General features: G+C 38.4%; 1 protein-coding gene across 1 annotated transcript in view; it reads right to left on the bottom strand.

The window, feature by feature from the left end:
* The window catches only part of ANO3 (anoctamin 3), a 425,544-nt gene that overhangs the window by 43,371 nt on the left and 366,457 nt on the right, over nt 1-15,716 (bottom strand). The gene's annotated exons all lie outside the window — the stretch shown is intronic.

The following is a 15,716-nucleotide window of genomic DNA, read 5'->3' as shown; positions in this document are numbered from 1 at the left end:
AGTTAGAAATAGAAACCTCACTAAACAGGTTCTACAATTAATAGAAGGGCCATAAGTGTGGGACATTTTAAATTTCCCTGCCTAGGGTAAGTTACTGATTTTCTGGTTAATGCCTCACAGCCATACAATTAGTAGAGTTTTCTGCATGAGTATCTAGTAGACTATTGATTAGTAGACGAATCAATATAAAGAGCCTATACATATGTGTGAAACAGCAGATTTTGAATATTTGGGCTGAACTGTACTTGACACAGCCTCAACTGGTTAGTTATAGAACTGGCTAGTCAAGACCTACTTTTAAATTTCCTCTTTGTCTAAGGACATGGAATCTCTCTCTAACGTTACTTCCAATTTCCCTCTCCTTCTTCTCTCTCTCTAAAAACACTAAGTAAGAAATAAAATAACAAGCATCTGAGTTCTAAGAACATGAGAAGGCCAGCATTTGAACTATAATCACTGAAAATCTTCACCAGTTTCTAAAATCAGACTTCATAATTTTTCCCCTAAGCAATTTCATTTAGAAAGAAGAAGCTACACATAAATAGCACCGTGCTATATTAAAATAGAACTCTCACTACAGTCTTGACCAGAGCACACTCTTAAATTTGATGTAATGTGTCTCTCTAAGCTAACTCTTCTTGTCAGTATGGTATTGGCATTTGTACATTAAATACACATTCAGTAGCATTTGTTCACATTAAAATGGATACTCTCACCTGAATTGCTAAACAATTAGGTGTCTACACAAATAAGCTGTCAGCTTTTCGCCATGTATTTTTTATAAATACAATGTAATCTTTTTAAAGTTCTGTATTGATTTTTCTCAGGACTTTTCCTCATCTTACCATTCAACTATTTGATATACTTTCTTTACTTAACTCTGTTGAACATTTTCTGATTATAAATGTAACACCAACAAAAATAACTGGAACAACTCCTGTATTATTCACTTCTGAAATACAGGAGTCTAGGAGGGCCTGCCATTTACTAGGCTTTCAATAAATGTATGCTGAATGAGTGAATTAAACTGTAAAGAACAGAAGTCACCTACAATTCCACCATTCATAAATAGTCACTATTGCAATTTAGGTAATCCCATCCAAAGTATTTTTCTTAAGAAGTATACTTAGGACTGATATATAGCTGATACTCAGAGATATAGCCATATAGGTTGTTCATTTACGACAGGAAAAACAAAAAACTGATTCATAACTGAACCCTCTAAAGGTGTCATATTCCTCACAGGCTGGCCCTTCTTCCCTAGGAAACCTTCAGCAGGATGAAGTATATGTAGAATTAACCCTTGGAACAGCGCTGGCCTCCAGGAAAGTGCTCCAGAACTAAAGTCTATATCCCTTCTGATTAGCCAGTACAGAGCCTTAAAAACTCTTAAATATTTGCTCACTTTATAAGCATCCCCCTAGAACTGGATACTTAGAACTGTACTTAGCACCGTAGATGAATGATGACAATAATATAAGAAATTACTAACTTCACTTTTATAATAAATACAATTTATCTTCTTGATCAAGTTATAATGACCCTCAAAAGACCATCTAGGAATGGCAATGTGGTGCTGGAGAAAGAGCATGGCTTGGGGTACAAATGTTCTGGGTTTGAGAGTTGCCTGTATTCTTTTCTAATTGTGTGACCTTGGACAAATGACTAAACAATGATAAGCCTTTGTTTTCACAACTTAAAAACAAGAATAGTAAAATTGTCTTTATGGCAGTGTTGTACAAATTAACTGAGGTATACTTTGTAAGTGGTCTAACTATGCTTAATTCATTTTAAGAGTATAATAAATTATAATGACCCATTTTTTTCAACATTCTGTTCGTTGTTATACATAGGGAACTTAGACATAGTTCTTGGCTTACATTGTATAAAGATACTGTATATTCTTCTGCAGGAAATATGGGCTATTGTCAATTATTTATATTTTGATTGTTTCACTTTTATAAAAATTCAGTCATAATTGTCATAACACTTTCCATCTTTTGCTGGTGACACAGCAAACAGCTTATATTGCCCTTTTTCTTCTTTTGTATTTAAGATGGTAAAGCTGCCTCTAGAGTAAATAATTCAATTCGAAATTATTTTTTGAGAGCACGATGTTTGTCTATTCTCAGAGAGAGCATACCAAAAAAATGAAAATGAGTTGCATCATAGTCCCAAAGAGGAAGAAGAGAACTAGTATTTACTGAGCACTTTCAAGATCCCAGACTTTGTGCTAGATGTTTTAATTGACTCCTATTATTTCCACAACAACCCAGGTGAAATAAAGATTATTAATCTCCTTCAGTAGAGAAGCAAATCGAAACTCCTGGAGGTTAAGTTACCTGAGGAAGTCCCTTGGCTGAAATTCACACCCAGATCCAAACACTGACCTTTCTCTATGCCAAAGGAAAAATTATTTTTAAACATGGTTTGGGATAGAACTTTTTGAGCTACATAATTTGCAACATCCTTCTGGGAAGAAATTAGCATTATAGACAAAAGGTTTAAGCAAATTTCTAATAGACCTAAATGAGACTGAGAACTTCTGGGAGGTTAGCTGCTCAAACACCGAGCGGTCCATCAATCAGAAGTCTACAGTCTTTTGGGGGGACTTTCAAGATGGCAGAGGAGTAAGACATGGAGATCACCTTCCTCCCCACAAATACATCAAAAATACATCTACATGTGGAACAACTCCTAGAGAACACCTACTGAACACTACCAGAAGACCTCACAATTCCCAAAAGGCAAAAAAATCCCCATGTACCTGGGTAGGGCAAAACAAAAAAGGAAAAACAGAGACAAAAGAATAAGGATGGGACCTGCACCTCTGGGAGGGGGCTGTGAAGGAGGAAAAGTTTCCACACACTAGGAAGCCCCTTCACTGGCGGAGATGGGGGGTGGCAGGGGGGAAGCTTTGGAGACATGGAGGAGAGCGCAGGAACAGGGGTGCAGAGGGCAAAGTGGAGAGATTCCCACACAGAGGATTGGTGCCGACCAGCACTCACCAACCTGAGATGCTTGTCTGCTCACCTGCTGGGGGGGGTGGGGGCTGGGAGCTGAGGCTTGGGCTTCAGAGGTCAGATCCCAGGGAGAGGACTGGGGTTGGCTGCTTGAACACAGCCTGATGGGGGCTACTGCGCCACAGTCAGCTGGGAAGGAGTCCAGGGAAAAGTCTGGAACTGCCTAAGAGGCAAGAGACCATTGTTTTGGGGTGCACGAGGAGAGGGGATTCCTCCCCAGTGTGCCCACAGAAGGCAGAGCACTTCCTAAACGAGCTCCAGAGACAGGCATTAGCCGCGGCTATCAGATCGGACCCAGAGACAGGCATGAAACGCTAACGCTGCTGCTACAGCCACCAAGAATCCTGTGTGCAAGCAAGGGCACTATCGACAGCCCTCCCCCAAGGAGCCTGTGCGGCCCACGACTGCCAGGGTCCTGTGACCAGGGACAAGTTCCCTGGGAAAACACACAGTGCACCTCAGGCTGTTGCAACGTCACATAGGCCTCTGCGACCTCAGGCACACCTGGCATTCCAATTATAACTACTGTACCCCTCCCTCACCCCAGCCTGAATGAGCAAGAGCCCCCTAATCAGCTGCTGCTTTAACCCTATTCTGTCTGGGTGGGAACAGAAGCCTGAGAGCAACCTACATGCAAAGAGGGGCCGAAACCAAAGCTGAACCTCCGGAGCTGTGGGAACAAAGAAGAGGAAGGGAAGTTTCTCCACGCAGCCTCAGGAGCAGCCAATTAAATCCCCACAATCAACTTGATGTACACTGCATCTGTGAAGAGACAACGAATCATCCCAAAATTGAGGTGGTGGACTTTGGGAGCAACTGTAGATGTGGGGCTTGCTGTCTGCAACCGATTTGTTTCTGATTTTTATGTTTATCTTAGTTTAGTTTTTAGGGTTTGTTATCATTGGTGGATTTGTTTATTGGCTTTGTTGCTCTCTTCTTTTGTCTTTTATTATTATTTTTGTTTTTATTTTAATAATTTTTAAAATTTATTATTATTATTTTTTCCTTCTTTTTTTCTCCCTTTTCTTCTGAGCCGCCTGGCTGATGGGGTCTAAGTGCTCCAGCCTGGTGTCAACCCTGAGCCTCTGAGGTGGGAGAGCCAAGTTCAGGACATTGGACCACCAGAGACTTACTGGCCCAACATACTATCAATCAGCAAGAGCTCTCCCAGAGATCTCTGTCTCAACGTGAAGACCCGGCTCCACCCAATGGCCAGCGAGCTCCAGTGCTGGATGCCCCATGCCAAACAACTAGTAAGACAGGAATGCAACCCCACCCATTAGCAGAGAGGCTGCCTAAAATCATACTAAGTTCACAGACGCCCCAAAACAAACCACCAGACGCAGTCCTGCCCACCAGAAAGACAAGATCCAGCTGCACCCACCAGAACAGAGGCACCAGTCTCCTCTACCAGGAAGCCTAAACAAGCCACTGAACCAACCTCACCCACTGGGGGCAGATACAAAAAACAATGGGAACTATGAACCTGCAGCCTGTGAAAAAGGAGACCCCAAACATAGTAAGTTAAATAAAATGAGAAGACAGAGAAATATGCAGCAGGTGAAGAAGTAAGGTAAAAACCCACCAGACCGGGCTTCCCTGGTGGCGCAGTGATTGAGAGTCTGCCTGCCAATGCAGGGCACACGGGTTCGAGCCCTGGTCTGGGAAGATCCCACATGCCGCGGAGCAACTGGGCCCGTGAGCCACAATTACTGAGCCTGCGCGTCTGGAGCCTGTGCTCCGCAACAAGAGAGGCCGCGATAGTGAGAGGCCCACGCACCGCGATGAAGAGTGGTCCCCGCTCGCCGCAACTAGAGAAAGCCCTCGCACAGAAACGAAGACCCAACACAGCCATAAATAAATAAATAAAAATTAAAAAAAAAAAAAAAAACCCACCAGACCAAACAAACAAAGAGGAAATAGGCAGTCTACCTGAAAAAGAATTCAGAGGAATGATAGTAAAGATAATCCAAAATCTTGGAAATAGAATAAACACAAGAAACGTTTAACAAGGACCTAGAAGAACTAAAGAGCAAACAAACAATGATGAACAACACAATAAATGAAATTAAAATACACTAGAAGGAATCAATAGCAGAATAACTGAGGCAGAAGAATGGATAAGTGACCTAGAAGATAAAATAGTGGAAATAACTATTGCAGAGCAGAATAAAGAAAAAAGAATGAAAAGAATTGAGGACAGTCTCAGAGACCTCTGGAACAACATTAAATGCATCAACATTCGAATTATAGGGCTCCCAGAAGACGAAGAGAAAAAGAAAGGGTCTGAGAAAATATTTGAAGAGATTATAGTTGAAAACCTCCCTAACATGGGAAAGGAAATAGTCAATCAAGTCCAGAAAGTGCAGAGAGTCCCATACAGGATAAATCCAAGGAGAAACATGCCAAGACACATATTAATCAAACTATCAAAAATTAAATACAAAGAAAAAATATTAAAAGCAGCAAGGGAAAAGCAACAAATAACATACAAGGGAATCTCCATAAGGTTAACAGCTGATCTTTCAGCAGAAACTCTGCAAGCCAGAAGGGAGTGGCAGGACATATTTAAAGTGTTGAAAGGGAAAAACCTACAACCTACTCTACCCAGCAAGTATCTCATTCAGATTTGATGGAGAAACTAAAACATTTACAGACAAGCAAAAGTTAAGAGAATTCAGCACCACCAAACCAGTTTTACAACAAATGCTAAAGAAACTTCTCTAGGCAGGATACACAAGAGAAGGGAAAGACCTACAAAAACAAATGGAAAACAATTAAGAAAATGGTAATAGGAACATACATATCAATAATTACCTTAAATGTAAATGGATTAAATGTTCCAACCATAAGACATAGACTGGCTGAATAGATACAAAAACAAGACCCATATATATGCTGTCTAAAAGAGACACACTTCAGACGTAGGGACACATACAGACTGAAAGTGAGGAGATGGGAAAAGATATTCTTTGCAAATGGAAATAAAAGAAAGCTGCAGTAGCAATTCTCATATCACACAAAATAGACTTTAAAATAAAGACTATTACAAGAGACAAATTAGGACACTACATAATGATCAAGAGATCAATCCAAGAAGATATAACAATTGTAAATATTTATGCACCCAACACAGGAGCACCTCAATATATAAGGCAAATGTTAATAACCATAAAAAGGGAAATCGACAGTAACACAATCATAGTAGGGGACTTTACCACCCCACTTTCACCAATGGACAGATGATCCAAAATGAAAATAAATAAGGAAACACAAGCTTTAAATGACATATTAGACAAGATGGACTTAATGGATATTTATAGGACATACCACCCAAAAATGAAAGAATACACAGTCTTCTCAAGTCTCATGGAACATTCTTCAGGATAGATCATATCTTGGGTCACAAATCAAGCCTTGGTAACTTTAAGAAAATTGAAATCATGTCAAGTACCTTTCCCGACCAAAACGCTATAAGACTAGATATCAATTACAGGAAAAAAACTGTAAAAAATACAAACACATGGAGGCTAAACAATACGCCACTAAATAACCAAGAGATCACTGAAGAAGTGAAAGAGAAAATACAAAAATACCTAGAAAAAAATGACAATGTAAACACAACGACCCAAAACCTACGGGATGCAGCAAAAGCAGTTCTAAGAGGGAATTTTATAGCAAAACAATCCTACCTCAAGAAACAAGAAAAATCTCAAATAAACAACCTAACCTTACACCTAAAGAAATTAGAGAAAGAAGAATCAAAAAACCCCAAAGTTAGCAGAAGGAAATAAATCATAAAGATCAGATCAGAAAGAAATGAAAAAGAAATGAAGGAAACCATAGCAAAGATCAATAAAACTAACAGCTGGTTCTTTGAGAAGATAAACAAATTGATAAACCATTAGCCAGACTCATCAAGAAAAAAAGGGAGAAGACTCAAATCAACAGAATTAGAAATGAAAAAGGAGCAGTAACAACTGACACTGCAGAAATACAAAGGATCATGAGCGATTACTACAAGCAACTATATGCCATAAAATGGACAACCTGGAAGAGATGGACAAATTCTTAGAAAAGCACAACCTTCTGAGACTGAACCAGGAAGATATAGAAAACATAAACAGACCAATCACAAGCACTGAAATTGAAACTGTGATGAAAAATCTTCCAGCAAACAAAAGCTCAGGACCAGATGGCTTCACAGGAGAATTCTATCAAACATTCAGAGAAGAGCTAACACCTATCCTTCTCAAACTCTTCCAAAATATAGCAGAGGGCGGACCACTCCCAAACTCATTCTATGAGGCCACCATCACCCTGATAACAAAACCAGACAAAGATGTCACAAAAGAAGAAAACTACAAGCCAATATCACTGATGAACATAGATGCAAAAATCCTCAACAAAATACTAGCAAACAGAATCCAACAGCACATTAAAAGGATCATACACCATGATCAAGTGGGGTTTATCCCAGGAATGCAAGGATTCTTCAATATATGCAGATCAATCAATGTGATACACCATATTAACAAATTGAAGGAGAAAAAACATATGATCATCTCATTAGATGCAGAAAAAGCTTTTGACAAAATTCAACACCCATTTATGATAAAAACCCTCCAGAAAGTAGGCATAGAGGGAACCTGTCTCAACATAATAAAGGCCATATACAACAAACCCACAGCCAACATCGTTCTCAATGTTGAAAAACTGAAACCATTTCCTCTAAGATCAGGAACAAGACAAGGTTGCCCACTCTCACAACTATTATTCAACATTGTTTTGGAAGTTTTAGCCACAGCAATCAGAGAAGAAAAAGAAATAAAAGGAATGCAAATTGGAAAAGAAGAAGTAAAACTGTCACTGTTTGCAGATGACATGATACTATACATAGAAAATCCTAAAGATGCTACCAGAAAACTCCTAGAGCTAATCAATGAATTTGGTAAAGTAGCAGGATACAAAATTAATGTACAGAAATCTCTTTCATGCTTATACACTAATGATGAAAAATCTGAAAGAGAAATTAAGGAAACACTCCCCTCCCATTTACCATTGCAACAAAAAGAATAAAATACCTAGGAATAAACCTACTTAAGGAGACAAAAGACCTGTATGCAGAAAACTGTAAGACACTGATGAAAGAAATTAAAGGCGATACAAACAGATGGAGAGATACACCATGTTCTTGGATTGGAAGAATCAACATTGTGAAAATGACTATACTCCCCAAAGCAATCTACAGATTCAATGCAATCCCTATCAAACTACCAATGGCATTTTTCACAGAGCTAGAACAAAAAATTTCACAATTTGTATGGCAACACAAAAGATCTCAAATAGCCAAAGCAATTTTGAGAAACAAAAATTGCGCTGGAGGAATGAGGCTCCCTGACTTCAGACTATACTACAAAGCTACAGTAATCAAGACAGTATGGTACTGGGACAAAAACAGAAATATAGATCAATGTAACAGGATAGAAAGCCCAGAGATAAACCCATGCACATATGGTTACCTTATCTTTGATAAGGAGGCAAGAATATGCAATGGAGGAAAGACAGCCTCTTCAGTAAGTGGTGCTGGAAAAACTGGACAGCTACATGTAAAAGAATGAAATTAGAACATTCCCTAACACCATACACAAAAATAAACTCAAAATGGATTAAAGACGTAAATGTAAGGCCAGACACTATCAAACTCTTAGAGGAAAACATAGGCAGAACACTCTTTGACATAAATCACAGCAAGATGCTTTTTGACCCACCTCCTAGAGAAATGGAAATAAAAACAAAAATAAACAAATGGGACCTAATGAAACTTAAAAGCTTTTGAACAGCAAAGGAAACCATAAACAAGATGAAAAGAAAACCCTCAGAATGGGAGAAAATATTTGCAAACAAAGCAACTGACAAAGGATTAATCTCCAAAATTTACAAGCAGCTCATGCAGCTCAATATCAAAAAAACAAACAACCCCGTCCAAAAACGGGCAGAAGACCTAAATAGACATTTCTCCAAAGAAGATATACAGATTGCCAACAAACACATGAAAGGATGCTCAACATCACTAATCATTAAAGAAATGCAAATCAAAACCACAATGAGGTATCACCTCACACAGGTCAGAATGGCCATTATCAAAAAATCTACAAACAGTAAATGCTGGAGACGGTGTGGAGAAGAGGGAACCCTCTTGCACTGTTGGTGGGAATGTAAATTGATACAGCCACTATGGAGAACAGTATGGAGGCTCCTTAAAAAACTAAAAATAAAACTACCATACGACCCAGCAATCCCACTACTGGGCACATACTCTGAAAAAACCATAATTCAGAAGAGTCATGTACCACTATGTTCGTTGCAGCACTATTTACAATAGCCAGGACATGGAAGCAACCTAAGTGTCCATTGACAGATAAATGGATAAAGAAGAAGTGGCACATATATACAATGGAATACTACTCAGCCATAAAAAGAAACGAAATTGAGTTATTTGTAGTGAGGTGGATGGACCTCGATTCTGTCATGCAGAGTGAAGTAAGTCAGAAAGAGAAAAACAAATACCGTATGCTCACAGACATATATGGAATCTAAAGAAAAAAAAAAGGTTCTGACGAATCTAGGGGAAGGACAAGAACAAAGACACAGATATAGAGAATGGACTTGAGGACATGGGGAGGGGGAAGGGTAAGCTGGGATGAAGTGAGAGAGGAACACTGACATATGTACAGTATCAAATGTAAAATAGATAGCTAGTGGGAAGTAGCTGCATCACACAGGGAGATCAGCTCGGTGTTTTTTGACCACCTAGAGGGGTGGGATAGGGAGGGTGGGAGGGAGATGCAAGAGGGAGGGGATATGGGGATATATATATATGTATAGCTGATTCACTTTGCTATACAGCAGAAACTAACACAACATAGTAAAGCAATTATACTCCAATAAAGATGTTAAAAAAAAAAAAGTCTACAGTCGTTTGATCTGACGCCATTTTTGTTTTGTTTGGAGTTTAAAAATGATTACTAACCATTCTCTTTTCTTATATGTCTCTACCAAGACCGAAATCTTTGCATTGGTCTTTTAGAGAACTTTTCTTTTGCAGTAAAACTCTAATAAAATATTGACACATGCTTATAACTTAATTGTCTGAAAAGACTATTTTTTTCCTTTATTAGACCACTATATCTGAATTTGTGAAGACGGACATGCAGAGGTAAGCATGATGCTTCTTGGTACACAATTCAAGCAAATACTCAGTTAGTCCCAGGATAATTAAATTGCTTATATTTACAATTTTGATGTGTCTACAAGCTTCCTCTAGACATAGTCAGAATCTCTGACTTTTCCAGATATTGGGTGCTGGAGTGGCCGAGTGTTTTTGACAGTTGACTAATGGAATGTTGAGTCAGGTATACATTTATTTTGGGCTTAGTGAGATATGTTTATGTGATTTGCAGGCACTTCCAAGTGTTGTTCAATTATTGCTAATTATCCTAATGTAGCAATGGATTCTGAGGAAACTCCTCCAGTTCACATGCTGACTCTTTCAGGTGCCAGGCCAGGGGATATATGATGAAATGCACATGTTCTATGGTATCCAGCTCTGATAACGAAAGAGAAATAAGGTCTGAAATATATGGAGCCAGAAACTACTTTATGGAAATTATTTCACAAACTTCAAGTCATATATGAAACACACTAGAGATTTCCCCAAAGTTCCAACAATATTAAAAATGCACATGGCTTTATCAATAATAAATTATGAAGCAGAAATAAGATTTTCAAAACTGCCAATAATAAAAAAAAATTTTCAGTTAACTGTGCTAGAGGAAGAGGAAAGACTGAATTAGTTCTCTATTCTTTCTATGAAATATTTTTTTAAACATCATATGCAGAGATAATAAAAAATATGGATAAAAGTATAAGACAAAAAGCACTACAGAGATGTGTCAGGCATCTAGTTATTAAAATACTGTTATTTTTCTGGATTTTGATTTTATGTAGAATTTGAAGCTTTCTAAAGTTTGTAAATTTTTGATTGTTCCATTTACTTTCGTATCTCTTTTTATATTCATAATTTTGTATTCTTTTCTTGAAGAGAGATTCCAAAATTGTGTATTTCCTTCCAATGAATAGCTATCATGCATCAGACACATATGTGCCAGACATCCTACTAAATGTTTTTCACATATTTACTCATGAAATCCTCACAACAGCTCCATGTGCAAGAAATGATTGTACTGTACTGGTTTAAAATTTAAAGTATTCATTCAAAGAGGGAATTTACAACAACCCTAGGTGTATCTTGATAAGGATTCTCTTTTTCAATGTTTGAACTTAATTGTTATTGAGAAATGATAAAAACTAACTTTCTTAAGTTAGTATAATTATATTGTTTATAAAGAAAAGAAAAAATGCTTGGCCACGTGATTTTTATACTTTAATACTACATCAATTAAAAATGTATTACGGAAAAGGCATTTCACCCCCTTTTGATCAGCCCATCGTTAAAAAGTTCTTCAACCTTGTATAAAATGCATTCATACTCTTCGAAAGTCTTTTTCTGTAAAAGAAGGATATTGGAATTTTAATGTAGATTACAATAAATGTTTTGATTGTAAATGCCATTAAAAAACAAATAAGGATTCTCTCCTGATACAACACAAAAATGTCTTCCCTTTTCTGTAGCTAAGAGCTTCTAGAACTGTCAGCTTAGTTAAACCCAATGTGTTTTCATTGTTCTCTACAAAATGTTTATGTTGTTTATAGTCCTCTAAACGGATGAGAAAGCCACTTATTGTTATTTTCTGCCCATGAACTTAATGCCAAAATCCCCTTCAGGTCATGAATACATTTGATTTTTCTCCTGCCCCTGCTTTTGAGCCAAGGAACCAATCTAGATTCTTCTTCAGAGTGTACAGACCTAGCCTAGGCATCTCCTTCTCTCCTCACTCTGACCCTCTCCAGGTCATGGCTCAGTGCTGAGAGCACTCAGCAAATAAACTCTGTTGCTACAAGGTTATTACTTAGTTATTCTAACTTTAGATCCAGAAAAAAAAAAAAATTAGAAATAACAGGATTATCTAATTACCCACATTGATTTTTTTTTTTTTTTTTAGAAAGGGTTAATAAATCACTTGGATGTTTTCCTAAAGGTGGCAAAATAAGTTATAATATTATCAATCTTCCAGTTTTGCCATTTTATTGTATTTAAACATAGTTGTAACTTCATTTAATTAAGTTCATATCAAAATAGATTACATAGTTGATAAACTGGGCAATAGCCATCTAATGAGGTTAGACTCTGTAATGAAATCAGGGTTCTAAAAGATGCAAACTTGTATAACAGAATACTCCATCATGCAGGAATGAATCAGTTGTGCGGTACTTCCACACAATGGAATATCATGTACTTGTTAAAGAGAGCAATATCATTTCCCAGCAGTCAGCTACTGCAGGGTTGGAAATTGTTTTAGGTGCCAGCAATAAGAGGCTTCCCTTCAGAACTCGTCTATCAGCAGGAGTCTAGAGGGAGCCCAGAACTCTCCATCTTGGCAAGATGCCCCCATCCCCATATCCTACACACACACCTTTCCCTATGTCATCACTCACAAGTGGGTCCCTCAGGACTAATTCATTCTGCCCCTTAACTGCGTACATATCAGTTACTTCAAGAAGACCAGAATTTCCAGATCATTCCTTACTCAGATTTTGATCCTCTAGTTCTAGGGAAATGGGAATTGCCTTTGTGATCCTCTCCCACTCCTTCCCAACTATTTGAGATGCTTTCTACTAGGCCCTCTTATTCAAAGTCATCAATAGCAAAGTCTTTAATGTTCCCTCACCTCCTTGCTGAACTGAAACCTGGGACACTCCTGAAACCTCACTTTCTATGTGGCAATCTCAGGTGATGGCTATTTGTGTCGAAGATGAGGTGGTGAATTTCTTGTTCCTCATTGCTGCTTCAAGGCTTTTTCTCTCCCTTCTCCTTAAAGAGTCACAGATTTGAGTCTCATATTATCAATCCATACTTCCTACTGTCTCTCTTTGTGGAAGTCATTTACCACTCCCTTGGAACACTTCCTCAAATTCTCTAAAGGTTTTTCAACTCTTGGCTGAGGGTAACTCTTATCAACATGACTCCCAAAATAAATTTTTGAAATTACAACATACACAGATAATATTTCTAGTATCTTGGCTTCTCAGTTCTTTGATGTTTATCTTCAGAGCTGTTTTCTCCTACTCTACCTTATGCCTGGTCCTCCCATGGCATAATTTTGATCAATGACTCCAAACCCTCCAAAATCTCCAATTATCACCTCCATCCTTGTAGCTCACTCCCTATAAACTCCAATTCCAGTAATCCCTTGGCCCAGATGTTTTCAATCCATTAACTTTTGACCCAGATTTTCAATCCATTCTCCCCATCACATTTTCACCATCCTTTCCCACCCTTGTGCCTTCACTTTCTTCTCTATGTATTCTATTGATCAATCATTATACTGACTCACTTGCATATACCCTCAACTCTCTAGCTCTTCGAGGCTTCGATTAATGAAGTCACATTATTGTCACTGATGGACCTGAAAACAAAACCAGAATGTAGCTTGGGACCATGCCTCAGGTAAAACCGAAACATTGTTCTAGATCCAAAATGGTGTTATAGGATTTGTAAAATAAGATACCATTTTGGATCCAGAACAATATTTCAGTTTTATCTGAGGCATGGTGCCAAGCTACATTCTGGTTCTGTTTTCAGATCCATCAGAGACAATAATGTGACTTCATGTTCTGGAAACTCCACTGGTGAGTGGTTCCACCATTTCAGGCAAAGAGGCAGTAGTTCTTCTTCCACTATGTATTGTGAGGTTTAATTAATGGGTGTAAAGCAATTGGAGAGTTCCAGATGAAAGCCTCCATAGAAGGTAAGTACAACAAAAATTATGTAACCGTTGCATAATGTGTCATCTCAGCTGGCTCGGCTGATGAAGTTGTCAGGTGATTATCAGTTATTGTTGAGTTCCTCTGGAGAAACAAGGTCCAAAATGGGATTGGTCTTACCCAGAACATGGTATCATGGTGTATACCTGGAAATGTATCTCTGCAAGACTTGTTTGTTTGGCAAGAAATTACTTTTTAACTCCAACTCAGGTGCTTCCATAAAGGTGTCTGATCACAACTAAGTGAGCTAAGTAATAAGTGAGGCATTAAATTTATGCATAGTTTTCATTTTACAACTTTACTTCCAGATGTGCTCATGACAGGAAAGGTAAATAAGGTGTATCTCTAGGGTCAGTTCTAATCAATTGGTTAAGGTTGTCAGGAGGGCAGTAATGAAAAGGATTCTGAGGCCACACCTAGGGTCTTCAGAAAAGAGGGTCATTGGAGATGAACTTTGACTCTTGTGGCAGTGAAAGCAGAGTTGTAGCAAAAGTGCTTTGTAATTTCCTTGCCTGGTATAGGCCATAATTACTATGCTTAAGTAGAAAGTGGTAATGATATTCACACACATGTCTGGGAAAATCCCTCAGGGTATGGTACACCCAATCCTGCTAAGTCATGTTCATTTCTCTAAGTACAGACATAAAATATTTATTCAGTTGGATTTTTTCCTAGTAACTAGCTAATCTGAAAATAACCAATTGATTTTTATTAAGCCATTGTTCAGTAAACAGTTATTTGATTAAACTGAACTTGCTTTTCTTCATACTAGTGCAGATACAGCTCAAATATCTTTTGAGTGAATATTTTCTAGGGTTTGGCTTAATTTCTAATCAAACTCTGAAGGGCCTTTGGGCTTCAGTAAGTTTGAAACTATAGGATTACCGTGTTCTTTCTTGGGGCCAATTAACTGGGCAGATTCTTTGCATTCAATTTGAGGCTCCTGAACCTTAGCTAAAGTTTCATTTTCTCTCTCAGCAGTTGGAAACCTATCTCCTTGCGCAACAGAAACTAAGCATGAACCTCAGGCGTACTGAGCTGAACAGACCTTGGCGCCAGTCCCCAAATATTGATGTGCAGAATCTCCCAGAAAGTGCAGTTTCACTCTTCTCCCTTTCATAAGCAGTGAAAGGAAGTGAAGGAAGTATGCCAGGTTGTTATTCAACTCTAGTATTTAATCAAGCATTACTCAGGCTCTTCTGAAACTCTCCGGCTTCTAAATTGAGAGGAAAAGCAAAGAAAACACAGGATGGAAACTATTTAATTGAGCAGGCTCCCGGGATTACTCGGGATCACGTGGCCATTCTCAGCCAGACTCCAGTTACTCCGCAAACTTCCGGAAGTCCTGGTGATGATTTCTAACTTAATATTTCTCAGCTTTCTCAAGGATCCGATGCACATTAATCCACTTGGTGTTAACTGTGCCTTTCTATAAATCCAGTTTCAGTGCACTGCAGACACCACTTTCTCCATTCAGGTATTAAGTACACAAATAGGGCATCCCCACCACGGGAAAGAAAGATTTGTTTATGTGTTAGGAGGACAGCATGTGGCTGGCACCTGAGCGACAGGTGCAGGGCTGACTCATTTTGGTTTCCTCACCTGCAAAGGGGGAACCCAGCATGTGTCAGAAATTCCTGATAGAGCAGGGACCATTACCAAAGTCTTTGTCCTTTTTTTTTTTTTCTTTTTTTCATTTAGGGCAAGAAATGTATGTCCTTTGTTTGCCAGCACTTAAGAGAACTA

Source organism: Balaenoptera ricei, chromosome 8 (assembly GCF_028023285.1).
Source record: "Balaenoptera ricei isolate mBalRic1 chromosome 8, mBalRic1.hap2, whole genome shotgun sequence".
NCBI classification, from domain to species: domain Eukaryota; kingdom Metazoa; phylum Chordata; class Mammalia; order Artiodactyla; family Balaenopteridae; genus Balaenoptera; species Balaenoptera ricei.
This window is presented reverse-complemented; position numbering and strand designations above follow the sequence as displayed.